The 13,291-nt window shown below is 39.6% G+C and overlaps 1 protein-coding gene and 1 long non-coding RNA gene across 4 annotated transcripts in view; one reads left to right on the plus strand and one right to left on the minus strand.

Moving 5' to 3' along the window:
* LOC130597249 (uncharacterized) overlaps positions 1–4,857 on the plus strand; it is a 30,084-nt gene extending 25,227 nt beyond the window's left edge. Inside the window, exons 2-3 of one of the 2 annotated variants that reach the window (XR_008971702.1) lie at positions 4,164–4,350; positions 4,794–4,857. This is a non-coding gene — a long non-coding RNA (uncharacterized LOC130597249). The remainder of the gene's footprint in view (positions 1–4,163; positions 4,351–4,793) is intronic. The other variant, XR_008971703.1, reaches the window with a different exon arrangement.
* The window catches only part of RBPJ (recombination signal binding protein for immunoglobulin kappa J region), a 140,176-nt gene that overhangs the window by 87,732 nt on the left and 39,153 nt on the right, over positions 1–13,291 (minus strand). The window lies entirely within an intron of this gene.

The raw sequence follows: 13,291 nt of genomic DNA on the forward strand, positions 1-13,291 counted from the left end.
ACCCACACACCCACATGCCAGGTCACAGTTCAGTGAGACTCAGATGCTGTCACCCCCCTCCAATAGGAGGGATTTATGAGCAGGTGAGAGCCAACACACACTTCAGCCACATGCTGAAGCAACAACTAGAAAACAGCCACCTTGAGGTGCTTCACAGCTTGTACCTACTGTACAATTTAAACATATCCAGAGAGACATTCAGACTCCAGTTTGGAGCCCAAAACTGTAGCCATATGGCTCAACAGGGAGAAGATAGCTAGAAATACAGACTAAAAACACAATCTCTTCACCTTCCAATATGAGATCTCTCAAAACTAGGCATGAAGGGCAAGCAAAACGTAACTGATATCAATAAAAATTACATAGTTCTGTTTCTTTATAACACCAGACAGAGATCATTTAATTAACAATTCCTACATCAAGTCCACTTTTCTGGAAAATACATTGCTAAAAAAGCTAATATTAGGACAGAGAGGCAGAGTAACATTGCAGAAGGTTTTAAGATTATGTTTAAAAGTATCATGTCAAGCACTTGCAAGACTTACATTTGGTCTGGTTTACAGGATCAGCATGTGAAGTTCTTACAGTGCTTTGACCTCCTGAGCCACAGGATTGACAGTCTCCTACTTTATCCACATCCCTCTGTATCCATCTGGCTTTTGGGCTGGGCTCTGTTATTTTTAACTTGAAGTGGAAAAAGGAAGCTATTCAGATCTTTCATGTGAAATTCACTAACTACATAAAAGAGTAGACTTCCTGGTTCATATGCAGAGTAGGTCATATTCCTCTTTCACTATGACTGTCTGATCTGTGATATAAACGCCACAAACCCACTGCAGAGAAATTCAGACAGATTTTAGAGAAGTTGTTTACTTTTCCTAAATGTGAGAGGGCAGGGGCTTGCTTTTAAAGACCAAAATTCTGCTTTAAAAGAGATCATAGTAAGAGAAGGAAAATGAGCCAGTAACATGTGGAACATATATTATATGTGAGATATCTTACCCACACAAGGGAAGAGAGGATACCGAGAGGAGTTTTGCCTGCACCTTTAACAACCTCAGGATTTTTTTTCCTCCTTACCTTGCAGGGCAGCATATTTCTCTGTTCACATACAAAAACAGTCATGTGTATCCAGTCTTCTAACTTAGCAGGCTACTCAGTGACATTCTACCATCTAGTATGACTACTCTGAGTGGCACTGACAGTATGATCTACTAGTAGAAACATATTAAGTGGTCAAGGGATAATCATCTGAGTTTCAGGATAGGTCTTAACATCGGGTGCCTCCCATCACACATCCTGCTGTGGTAGCAGTAGAAAAAGGAAGTGGCTGGAAAGCTTCTGACCCAGCCAGCTTTCCGCTGCATTTCAGGCCTTCTGGAGCTCACAGAGGCCCAGCATCAGCTCTGTGATGACTCTCTTTCTCCTGTTTCTCACCATCCCTCTGGACTGTTGCGCTCTCCAAACCTGGATGTGACTAACAAGGGAAACAGGATAAAAGTGGGACTGTGGATAAAATGATGACATCGCCTGGCCAGTTGGCATCGGTAAGGTTCAAAATTCACAAAGTTGCCAGAAAAAGAGATACTGAGATACACGTCTAGTAACCTTTACAAGAAACACCCACATGCTTTTCTGTCTTCTACCATTTTTCCATTTACATGAGCGCAAGGCAGGAGGAGGCTGTTACTGCTTTCATTTTACACCCAAAGAACTGAGACCCAGTAGTTACAACTAAGTAGCCCAGTGCAGGGACATATAAATCTACTCAGCTTAAGCATGTAGCAGCAAAGCAGGCACTGGGAAAAAAACAGCCATGCTTGCTTAGCAAGTCAGCCTTGCAGGAAAGCAACCTGCGCCTTGCTAGTGAGATTATCCTGCTTCCAGAAACAAGGATTGCTCATTCAGAGACTATCTTTTAGTATCTGAAACTTGGCTTTGGAAATTATCTTGGTATGAGAAGGTTCAGAGTTGTCTCTGTCATCTCTGCATGGCATCCAAAGGAACTGAATAGGTACTCTAAAAGTACTGAAGACTTTCAGAGGCAGTCAGGGCACAGCACATAACTGTACCCACATCTTTTTGCCAGACTGACCCCCAAATTGATGAAACATGTGCTATTCTGTCAATGGCTATGGAGACTTTCACTCATATGAACAAGTTTTGACTTGGGCTCTTGGGTATGTCAATGGTTCCACTGAAATTACACTCCTGTTTTCATAAGCTATTTATTTCCTGTGAATACCTTGGAAAAAAATCTTAGAAGAGATTTAACTGAAGACAGTATTGAAACTTGGCAAGTTCACTTCAAAGTTCATTAGTGCTCATTTTCTGTTTTCCTGTATGGAGCTCTAGTGCCTGTTGTCAATTGTCAAGGGGAGAGATGGGGGCTGTTTTGTTTCATTCTGATTCTACAGAGGAAAATCCTATGGGCTTCAGTGTTTGGCCCTTAAGAGTGATAGAATTTCCCCATGGAAGCTACAACTTTAACATACTCTGTGCTGATGCATTTTTAAGTCTACCCAGATGTAAAATGTTTACATGAATTAACTTCACTTTTTTGAGCACCTGAGACAGAAAGATTTCCTAATTAAAGAAAATATATTCTGTATTAGTCTTTCCTATTGTGATTCAATCCATATGATCAATCTGTTTTCCTTGTGCCATGGATTGCAGAGATCATTCAGCTGTGGTGATTTAACATAGTGCCATGCTGTATTTGTACAGAAACACTGCACAAGGGAGATTCCAAAGGGATTTTAGCAACCCCCATCTAACACAGGAATTTTGAATAACATTACTTGGCCATAGGCAAAAGAATTTCCTTTTGGCAGTTTTTCTCTCCAAAGAAAACACAAAAAGTGGAAGTTAGATAGTACTGTTATTAGAGTGTAGTGTTCACAACAGCATGGATACAGCAGCCACTGGGAGACAGCTCCTCCGCTGGACCTTCGTTTGGTCAGCCTCTTTCCTGGATTTATGTCTTCATGGAGCTAATCCCTCTCTTGGACCATGCCTGCACACCCCACTTCGTTTTCTTAGAATTCTTTATATCATTGGGAGTTTTGGAGGGCAGAGAGCAAGCAGTGAGGTCAGTGTTGAGGTTTTACTATTTTACGTGTTAGTTACTATGGAGTTGCATGGAAATATTAAGGTTTCTTCATGGGAAGTTCAAATGGAAAGATGAGGAATGAACAATCCTGTCAAAAAAAATAAAAAACCCAGAAGCAAAAAAAGCCACCCATACTTCCCCTTGACTAGTGTAGGAAGCACCAGAACATAGAAGGTCTGTTTCATGCACTCACTAAAGCCAGGAAAATATGTTAATATTTTCATAGAAAACATTTAAAAATAATCTCCCTTCTGCAACAGTTTTTGGGTTTTCATTTTTTTTCTGGTTTGTGTTTTTTTCCCTTTCTCCCCTTCCACCTTTACTGGTGAAATAAGAGAGCAGAAAGGCAGTAAGAGATCTAGCCAGGTAAATACACAGGTAGGTATTTTGCAGTGACAGGATAGTAAATGCACCTTGAGGTAATCAAGTCTGTTGAACTGAAAGTTACTTTTCAAACATTTCCTCTCTTACACTGAGCAGGCATCAGACTCGTGCTTCAATTCCAGTGAATGGCATGATGTGCTGAAGGCATTTACATAGTCCTGCATGGCGTAGCTAATGGTACAGCGTGACACTGTTTGCTGTCCAGCCAAGAGAATGTATATTCCTGCTCCATTGTGAACACAAGCCAGAACTGTGTCTTTCTTGGACAGCAAACTGTCTATTTATTCTTTTGACTTCCATCCATCACCTGTATATGTTGAGTTTTAACTTAGTCTTTTTTCCATGTACTTCTCCTTTATGCTGTGCATGGACAAAGCAGCAGTAGATCTAAAGCAGCAGTAGATCTAAAGCAGTTCCCAATTTTTATTAAGAGTTACCATGTTAAGTTTCTGTTCCTAAGTAACTATGCCTAGAACTGCTTTAGGCTTTAGAGAACTGGCTCGCTGTTCTCCTTTAATCATTTCATGCCATGTTCTGGTTGCATTAGGTAACAAAATCATAGAGCACTCCCTCTGTTAGACTGAGCTCCTGTTTAAAATAGGATGACTTAAAGTCATCCCCCCAAGCGCAAGCCTTTCCGTATTTAAAAGCTGGTTCTTATTTTTAGAGTCTCTTTCAGAGTTCGGCATCAGATGCTTAGCAAATCCAAATTGAAGCCACACAAGATTCTTTTTCTTTTTCTTAATACAACCAAATAGATGTCCCAGGCAGTTGCATGCAGTGACCAGGTGTTCTGTGAAAGGTACTCACTGGTTCCTCTTTCAGAATTCCACAGGTGTGAGCCGCATGTTCAGGTAAGGCTCAGTGCTCAGCACACCTCTTTGTTGGTAGCAGACCAGGCTGTGCCTGCTGTGCTGTGCAGCACCTACTCACTTCAGTCAACCTACCCAGACCAAGCTGCTGCCACAGATGCCCACATTCCAGTCATGAGACCACCTCATCGCATTGCAGCTATACTAATGAAGTTTTATTGGCGGTACACATGGTAGCACTCAGTAGAGGAAGAAAGTGGGGTTTTGAAATGTGGTGTTAATATGAGTAACTCAACTGGAGAATAATGCTGAGAAGTGGAGCTGGAAGGGATGCCAGTGTATCTCGGAGAACACAGGCATGACTCAAGAGTCACAGGACCCCTAAATGCTTGAAGTTCTAGCACGCAAAACTGAATCTGAAAGGACTACTGTCTTTTCCTTCCATCTTCTTATGTTATCTTTCTTTGGGCCATTTTTTATGTTAGCTTCTCCATCAGCTACGTGAAACAGCAGATGAACTAATAAACGTGCAGCTTGCAAAATACTAGAATGAAATATCATTTGTACCAGAGTAGTTCTTTGCACTATGAAGAGGCAATATGCACTGGAGGGTGACTATTTTCATTTCAGAGTTGATTGATACTGAAGCAAACAGTGTAATAAACCCGAGCATTAATGTCTGAAGAACTTGAGACAACTTTGAAAAATGTAGTTTCTTAACAGAAGACTTGCTTGTCTGTGTTTGGACCACCATTTAAACAGCTAATAAAAATTTCCTCCCTTCCCCCTTCTTCTAGTGCTGCAGTTTACAGAAGCAAAAAGAGGAAATCTGGTGATGACATTTTTCCAACTGTAGAACAATTTTTGCTTAGTGAATTAAAAGAAATTGTAAAATAATAGTTTATTTTTAAAAGAAACTAACAGTGGCTAAGTCACTGGACCAAAACCACTAATCCAAAACTGACAAGATAACTTGCATGTCCAGATAAAATTTTTCCCTGTGCCTGTTACATGGAAGAGTTTATAAAGTCAGTACAGATTATAGGGAGAAAGGTTTAAGGAGTTCAGAAGAAAATGCTTGCTGAATGAAGTGCAGCAGAGTGGGATTACATCTTGGAAACGAGAGGAACAGCCCAAAACTGATGAGCAGGAAATTTTATTTAGTTGGCAACCAACAAAAGGGTAATTTTTTGCTTATTTCCACTTTCAGTCCATAATTTGATGCCAGGAGGGCTGGAAGAGTGAGCGACTTCGTGGCACAAAATGCCCACTGTCTGCTGGGACTTCAGGACTACTTATGGCATTGTTGGACTTTAGTTCTCCTAATGCTTAGATATGGCATGGACAAACAGTCAGTGGTAAGGATCCAAAAGATAACCCTATTTTTACTAGCTTTTGTTAACTTCTGAGTGATATCCAGCCTATAAGGCTCAGGCTCCTGTTCCTGGCCTCTCCCTGCTATCTCCTTTTTCTTCTCCAGTGTTAATTTTTCCCTATTCTTGCCATCTATTTAGTCTGTCTTAAACTGTTTCTTTTGCATCACTGCTACAATCCTGCAACCAGCAAGATAAACAAGAGTGCTTGCCTTTGACAGCCCAGCACTAGTGTAAATTTGCCAGGTCTCCAGAGTGGCTGATAAGGGTTTCTATGTTTTTATTTTCTCCAAGCAAGTTTAGAAGAAATAAAATGAGAACTTTGCTGCTGTTTTGATGTACTGCTTTCCCTCCTCCTTCTCCTCTGTCTTGGGTTGTCCCAGGAAACTAGGAATCAGTTTTAAGTAAGAATAACAAAATCACTTTTTTCCTCTTCTACCAAATGGACAGTTAAAACTGAAAAAGATTCAGAATGAGGCAGTGAAGGAATCTTCACAAGAACTTGCTGCAGCTAAATGGAAAGGGAAAAAGAAGGAGAGTTAACTCCCTTTCCTTCTTTGCCCAAGTCTCCAAAAATATCCAAGTAATTATTAACAGCGACTGTCAGCATGCCATAAAAGAGAAGATCACATTAACACCCGTGAATCTCTGTGCCCACTTCTTTCATTGAAAAGAGCTCAGCAAATGCATCTCCTCTGCTTCTGCCTTCTGGATTGACTGCCTGTCTGTGCCATTGCTGTAATCAGTGTACATGGCACAATGCACACTTCAGCCTTTATATAATATATAAAGAGGCAGTTAAATGCTCTTGCATCTTTATAAGAGAATTTCCCACGTTCAGATTGTCCATGATGAAGGGGACAGAACTTCTCAGCCACTCAGTCATTCTTAATCATTTTATGGCAATGGAAATTTGGCATTTATGTCTGCTTCAAATATGTTCCCTTGAGTCTGTTTCTTTTTAGAGAAGGCTACTTTTTACTTCCTTTTTTACCAAGTTCAGCTGATGATAAAGCATAGAAGGAAGGCTGACTGGAAAACTGGAATTCTGCTTCATGAAACTGTTTCAACATTTGTTTCTGTATGCATGCGAATGCAATCCGCGACCTTTCCACTGAAAACAAAGCACATCTCTGTGACAAGGACCCCAGAGAAGGTTCATAGTAGCTGCACTACCCAGGAAAGGGTGAGAACCCTCTGGAGAGCTTTCACTAACTGGATTGAGGTTGGAAAGTTGGTTTTCCACACCTGGGAGAAAGCCAAGTTCTTTCTCTTAGCTTGGTCTCTCCTTCCCTCCATATATCATCTGGAGAAGAGATTTTGCCAAATTTTGGTGAGCTGACATTTCAGTGTTTGAATGCTGCCACCAAATGACATTTTCTGACAAAAAAAAAAGATTTGTCAGAAGACTCCTGATGTTTTACAGTTGAGTCCCAAATAACACTCTCTGTACAACTCATTATTGTAGCATCGTTTTGGAAAAGAAGCAGCCCTCTCATTTTTTCTTTCATCAGTTGCACTGAAAACAGCACTTCAGTCTTGACACTTCAGAATCAAGTCTTTTATCTCACAACTCTAACGACAACGCAAGTGTAGCAAAATAAACTGACAGCACAGCATTTAAGAAACCTGAACTGTACAACAAACCCAACACATAAACAAAACTTGGACTCACTTTTTTCTGAACCCTTGTATTTTTCAGCAGTAGAACTTGTAGGTTTACATATGCATTGCTTAGCATGGAAAAAAAATACATTTAAACAACTGAACTAGAGGTAAAACTTGGGCCAGAAGCAATGAGTTCTTATTCAGACTTGAAAACATACCCTCAAGTGTACTGTGAAATACTTTAACCAGCCTGAAATGGAACTGCCACCAACAATATGGATCTCACCCTTGACACAGTTTATACTTCTCTTTCCTACCTTCATCTCTTGTCTATATGGTCTCTTCCCACACAAACAACAGGACAGCTTTATCCAAGCGTCTCCCTTAATCTTATTCACCATGAGACCTCGCAGGCACGTGCAACAGGAAAAAAGGATAGAGCAGAACTGGGAATGAATGAGCAGCTGCAGTGGACAGAACGAGATTTTTTTATTCCAGTGGCAATGCCAGTTTAAGCAGGATTATAGCATTTGCTGGTATCTGGTAGTTTCTCTGGATAAGGTCACCAGAATTTCCCTATTCAAATTGGGCTATGGAGAGACCTCTTTTTAATGTCACTTGTCCCTCTGTGTACAACAGAAAGGAAGCTTATCTAAACAGTCCTGAGAAAACCCATTTTCCTGAAACATAGTGTATGGCCATGAACGCTTTAATAGGTGCCTGGCATCCCCCAAGCCCGGGGTGTATTATATCAAAGGTAACCTGTCTGGCTCACACAGAGGCAGTGTGTGATGTGCAGCGTAACACCAGATTTCACTCTCCCATCAGAATTTGGAAGATTCACATACCTATTATTTCTCCAGCTATTGGGAGTGGGAGTTACAAGCTCGAATTCCTCGGTTGAAAAAAACCCAGACTATTTTATTGACTGAACAGTATTGTTCCTCTAAAAACACACACATAAGACATAAATACAGATGAACTGTTAAGTAATTTCCAATAGTTTGAAATACTTAAATTTGTACCATGCTTGTACACTTTTTTTCATTGGAATACATTTTGCACTCATTAACAAAGATGCTATTCCATTTAAGTCAATTGGGGCTTCTCTGGTGTATCTTAGAACAGAACTGGAGCCAAGATATGTATCTTACTCAGTTCATTAGACTCTCCAACGCTGTAGATTAAATAAGCAAGTATGTCACTAAATCTGTTCAGCATTAAAATGATACAAAATGTATTTTTCTTCTTCCAACTAAATAGCTTTCTTCAAATCTGAACCAGATGGAAACACAGTGAGTTATCTGAGATGAGCTCATCTGGACTTCTGAGTGGAATGTCCGACATTTGGTCACACATCTTGAGATGTGAGTTAGGGTCTAAATGGGGAAAATTTTATCATCTGATGTTTACTCTTGTGGATAGGCTCGTTAGCTTCAATGGACAACAAATACAATAAATGACACGCACACGCAGAGCAAGGCCATGCAGAATACTTTTGTTTATAAAACCTCTCAAATGTAGTTCGCATTCCTGAAGACAATTGTCCCCCAAAAGTCCAGCAAACACAATAAGCAGAAAGTCAGCATCAAAGTTAGTTATGAAAGTTATGAAAGCATCAGTTATGAAAGCTTTTTTTTTTCCTATGTCTTCCATTAAATGTGATTTTCCCATGTTTGTGAGATTAATATTTCTGGGGGCATGCTGACTCCTAAGTCTTTTATGGAACCAAGCATACTGCTGCCATTTGAGTTAATAATAAAAGCAGACATCTAAATTATTCCTTTTTATAGTTATGGTAAAACTAAGGGGAGTTTACAAATGTAAAGTGGCAGATATTAAATCACCTTGTTTACAGGATTGAAACAAATGGTTCCAATGGGAACTCGCTCCCACATGGCAATACTACCAGGAGCTACCTACATTTCAGCTGTATAGTCACCTTCTGTTGTCAGGTACACTGCTGCAGTGAAGCGGCTCTTGTGTTGAAGAAGTACCTGTCCCTTATTAGCCCAGTCAGGGTAATCTTGCAGCACTGAACTCAGGGAAGCTTTGCTATTGCCTCCACTGATATTAGGATTTTACACCCAGTCAAGAGCCTGAATATGAAATATATTGAGCTCCCACATCTTCAGCAAAGTAAATGAGACCTGAAAGTACTTAGTACCTTTTCTACATTATGCATATCCAATTTTTAGATGGTCTGGTGATGGCTGCTTGGGGCTAATTTACCAAGCTTCCTGATAAGATAAATTAGCATAGGTGGAACTTGTCTCCATGAGAATTAATCTGCTTGTAATATTTAGACTGAACAGGTTTGGTTCTTTACACTGCATTGAACAGGGGCCAGCATACTCTTAATGTTCAACTCCCCTGACTTGAGAGGAAGTTTGAAGAGTCTATTCTGTGGCAATGAACAACAGAAAATCTGAATGCCTGAGATTTAGCACCCATCTGCCTGAAAGTTTCTCCAAACTCTACTGTAGGATTTTGTTGTGGGGTTCTGTGTTGTGTATTTGTTGGGGTTTTATAACACTTCTTATCACAGCCTTAGAATCGGGACTCACTCGGGACATCACAGAACGTCAAACATCAGAGTAATTCAAACAAAAATATTTCAAATCAGAATGGCCTGACTTTATTCTTCCTATGGCTCCATTGTAGTTCAGTAAACATTTCATATTTATTCTTTCCCTCTTTTGGAAGGAATACCATGAAAATAGCTGCATTTAAACAAACTTCAGGCTTGTAAGACAGCTCGCTGTCCTGAGCAATTCAGAGGTTTTGTGTTTTTTTTTTCTAATCAAAATCAGAGACACAAGATCTGATTTGTACTGGCTAAATTCCAATTTACTCCTCTTGCCTAATGTTTCCTCCTGGCTGGCCCTGCATCTTCAACCATATGTAGCCAAGAGGAATCACCAGCCATGGAGGCATAGTGGAATTTAAATTGACTTAATCTGGGCCTCAGTGCCTTCATTTTTTACTTTCTTTTTTGATATCCCTAAAATGTTTGACAGGCGCGTAAGAGTTCATAGACCAAGATCTAGATCATTACTTGAACAGCTAAAGATGAATCAATATTCTGAAACATAAATGAATTTGCACGTGGACTCAGAGCTGAATCTATCCAGAAGAAATGTCTCTGCAGGACTCAACAGACACCAGAAAGAATGAAAAATAGTGGGATTAAAGAAAAAGATCATACTTACTGGAGCTGTGGACATTCTCAAGATAATTATTTAAATATGTTTGGTTGTGCCCTAGGGTAAAATAAGTTTTGGGATGAGGTAATAAATAAATTAAATGTGGTTTTGGAAATAGTTATACCTAACTACCCAAAATGTCCACTGCTGGAAGAATTGGGATGCAGCCGATTTTGGAAATCTGAAAGGACCACAGAAAGAATTTTTATAAGAGCAACAATACTGCAAAGAAGACACCACAAAACCTTAACTCAGCACAGTTTGAATGCTGTTGATGGATGCACTGAGCTAATCTAATTGATACGTTTTGGAGAGATTTGCTTGAATAAGCTAGGTAATTTGGAAATGAGGTATATAATAATGTACCCCCACATAGAGTCATCAGTTATCATAGCACCAACTGAAATGCTAGATGCATCTTTTGTTCACATGATGAACTGTAGAGATACCAGATTGCTTCCCACTGCCACCACCACCCTTTTTTCTTTTTTTTTTTTTCCACTTTCAAGAGTGAAAAATGTAAATACGTCTTTGCTTCCCTTATCATGTCATCCTTCATCTCCTACTGGCATTCAGTCTTGCTTGCAATGCCTCTACAGAATCCTTTTTTTAACTGCTGAGGGTCAGATCCTGGTTAGATCCTGTCCTGCCCCTGTGATGAAATACAGAATCTGCTTGACCCAATCACTCTTGAAAAGAGAGTTTTTAAGTCCTTGACTAACCAATAGGCTTATACTTAGGGTTATTTCATTTTCAGTGGAAAAGACAGATCTCAAGGATTTGAGAACATGCTGGGGCTTTATTTGGCCTTGTACAGGCAAGGAGCTATCAGTAAATTTACACAGGTCTCCTGAGGTTTTGGTACATTGCATAATTTCCCTCTAACAATGTGGCTGATCACAACCTGTTCACCAAATTTTTTGGAAGACTTAGTAGAGATCTCACCATTCTAATCGTATCCTTGGGTTGGGCAAAAAATATTAATACTTAGGCTACAGGTTCAAACTTATTTTTACATGTCTTTCTTTGCTGTAAAGTCAGCTATTCAGTTTTTTGGCTCCATTTTAGCGCTTCTCATTCTTCCTCTATTATATGCAGATGATTCTGGGCTGGCAGCTCCAGATGAAGAGCCTCCAAAGTAAGGACAAGCAAGCCCTGAATCTGATGCATGTTCCCAATCCCTCTTTAGCATTTTATTAAACAAATGGACAAATCAAGTCCAGGTAATCTTACCACTCGTGCTCCTTTGTGGGAGTTTAAGCCTCAGCCTAGTCAGAGGTAATGGAAAATTCAAATTACTCCAACACCCAGATGCTTGTACTCAAGAACTAGACTTTGGTCTCTTCTTAGTCAGGAGTTGCCTGATCTTTGGATTCTTCCATCAGTAAATTTTAAGAACTTAGCATCAAGATAAAAGCAAAAATTAACTTCCAATTCTGTCTTGGTGTTCTGATACTTTTTCTGTTTAGAAAGGTGTAGATAATTTTCATTTCTCTTTTTAACTTTGAACAAAATAGATTTCATACCTTTAGACCACTGTCAAGTGGTCACTTGCGTTAGCTCTGATCATCTATTCCATGAAATTAGCAGAAATGTACTCTCATTTCAGCACCTGTATGTATCTGTACAAGGCCACCAACAGAATCCAGCTGAAGTATTTTACTCGAGAGTCAGGTCCTCACTCAGCTAGGTAACTCACATGAAAACTGTAACCTCTTTTCTCTTTAAGTAAACAGAGATATCTAAGAAACAAAGGAACTACCTAAGCAAGATAAGAAATCAGGTATTTAACTGAAATCTTGAAAGCGAGTAGTATTTCTGAAGGCAAAACATACCATGGAAATGCTCAAAACAAATTCAGGGCCATCAAAATAACAAAAGAAGAGAAGATTATTGCTGTATAAGACTAGCAGAAGTAGTCTGATCAGAGAAGAAAGACCTGTGTTTCAAATAAGGAGCTCACTCAGTCTTTGCTTGGCTACTTACCTAAGCTGAAAACTGTTCAGCTGTGATAGGATTTTACTTCAGACTAACTCTAACCACAGCTTCTCCCCTCTTTTTGTCATGAAATCGAACACTGCAATTTTACCTTGCATTATTTAACAAGGTTAGTCAAACCTCATGAACACACATCCAAAACATGAGGAAGAGAAGATGGGATTTGTGGCTAGTAGATAAGAACATATTTCTGATGCTAATTATCAACAACTAATAGAAGCACAGATTAGGAATCCAGTGTTGAATCATTACTTATCAACACGTTTTTCTGGAACCTCCTTAAGAATACAGGGGAAATATCATTCACTTTATTAGAATTATCATTGTTATTACCAAAGCTTCCAGTGCAAATCTGATAGTTTGCAAATTTTAGTTTTGTTTCCCTTGTGCCTGTGTAGCAAGTACTTTCTTGGCTCTCTAGTGGAGCTTGGAAGGAAAAGGGACTTCCCCAGCACTAACTCTGAGCAACAACATAGCATGAAAAAGTTGCTCCAGGACCCAAATTCTTTCTCCAGCCTTGCCTACCTGTGCTGGACACCCATGCTGCTAACCCTTTAAGCACTGACCATTATTTGCTTAGTATTTTTCCCATGTACCTCCTGATTACTTGTCTTACAATGTCTCTTTGCTGATAGCCTCACTTTTCAAGCTTACCAAGCCTCTAACTGTTTTTTCTTTTTTCACTGGTTCCCTATTCCTATATATTTACACTAAGAATTCTTCAAGAAGGTAACTAATGAATCAAAAAGGAAGAAATTGTCCACTTAGCATCACTCAGATTGGATGCCTCACTGCTGA

Source organism: Pezoporus wallicus, unplaced genomic scaffold (genome assembly GCF_028554395.1).
Source record: "Pezoporus wallicus isolate ANWC-B61680 ecotype Strahan unplaced genomic scaffold, APGP_CSIRO_Pwel_v1 contig_642, whole genome shotgun sequence".
NCBI lineage: Eukaryota > Metazoa > Chordata > Aves > Psittaciformes > Psittacidae > Pezoporus > Pezoporus wallicus.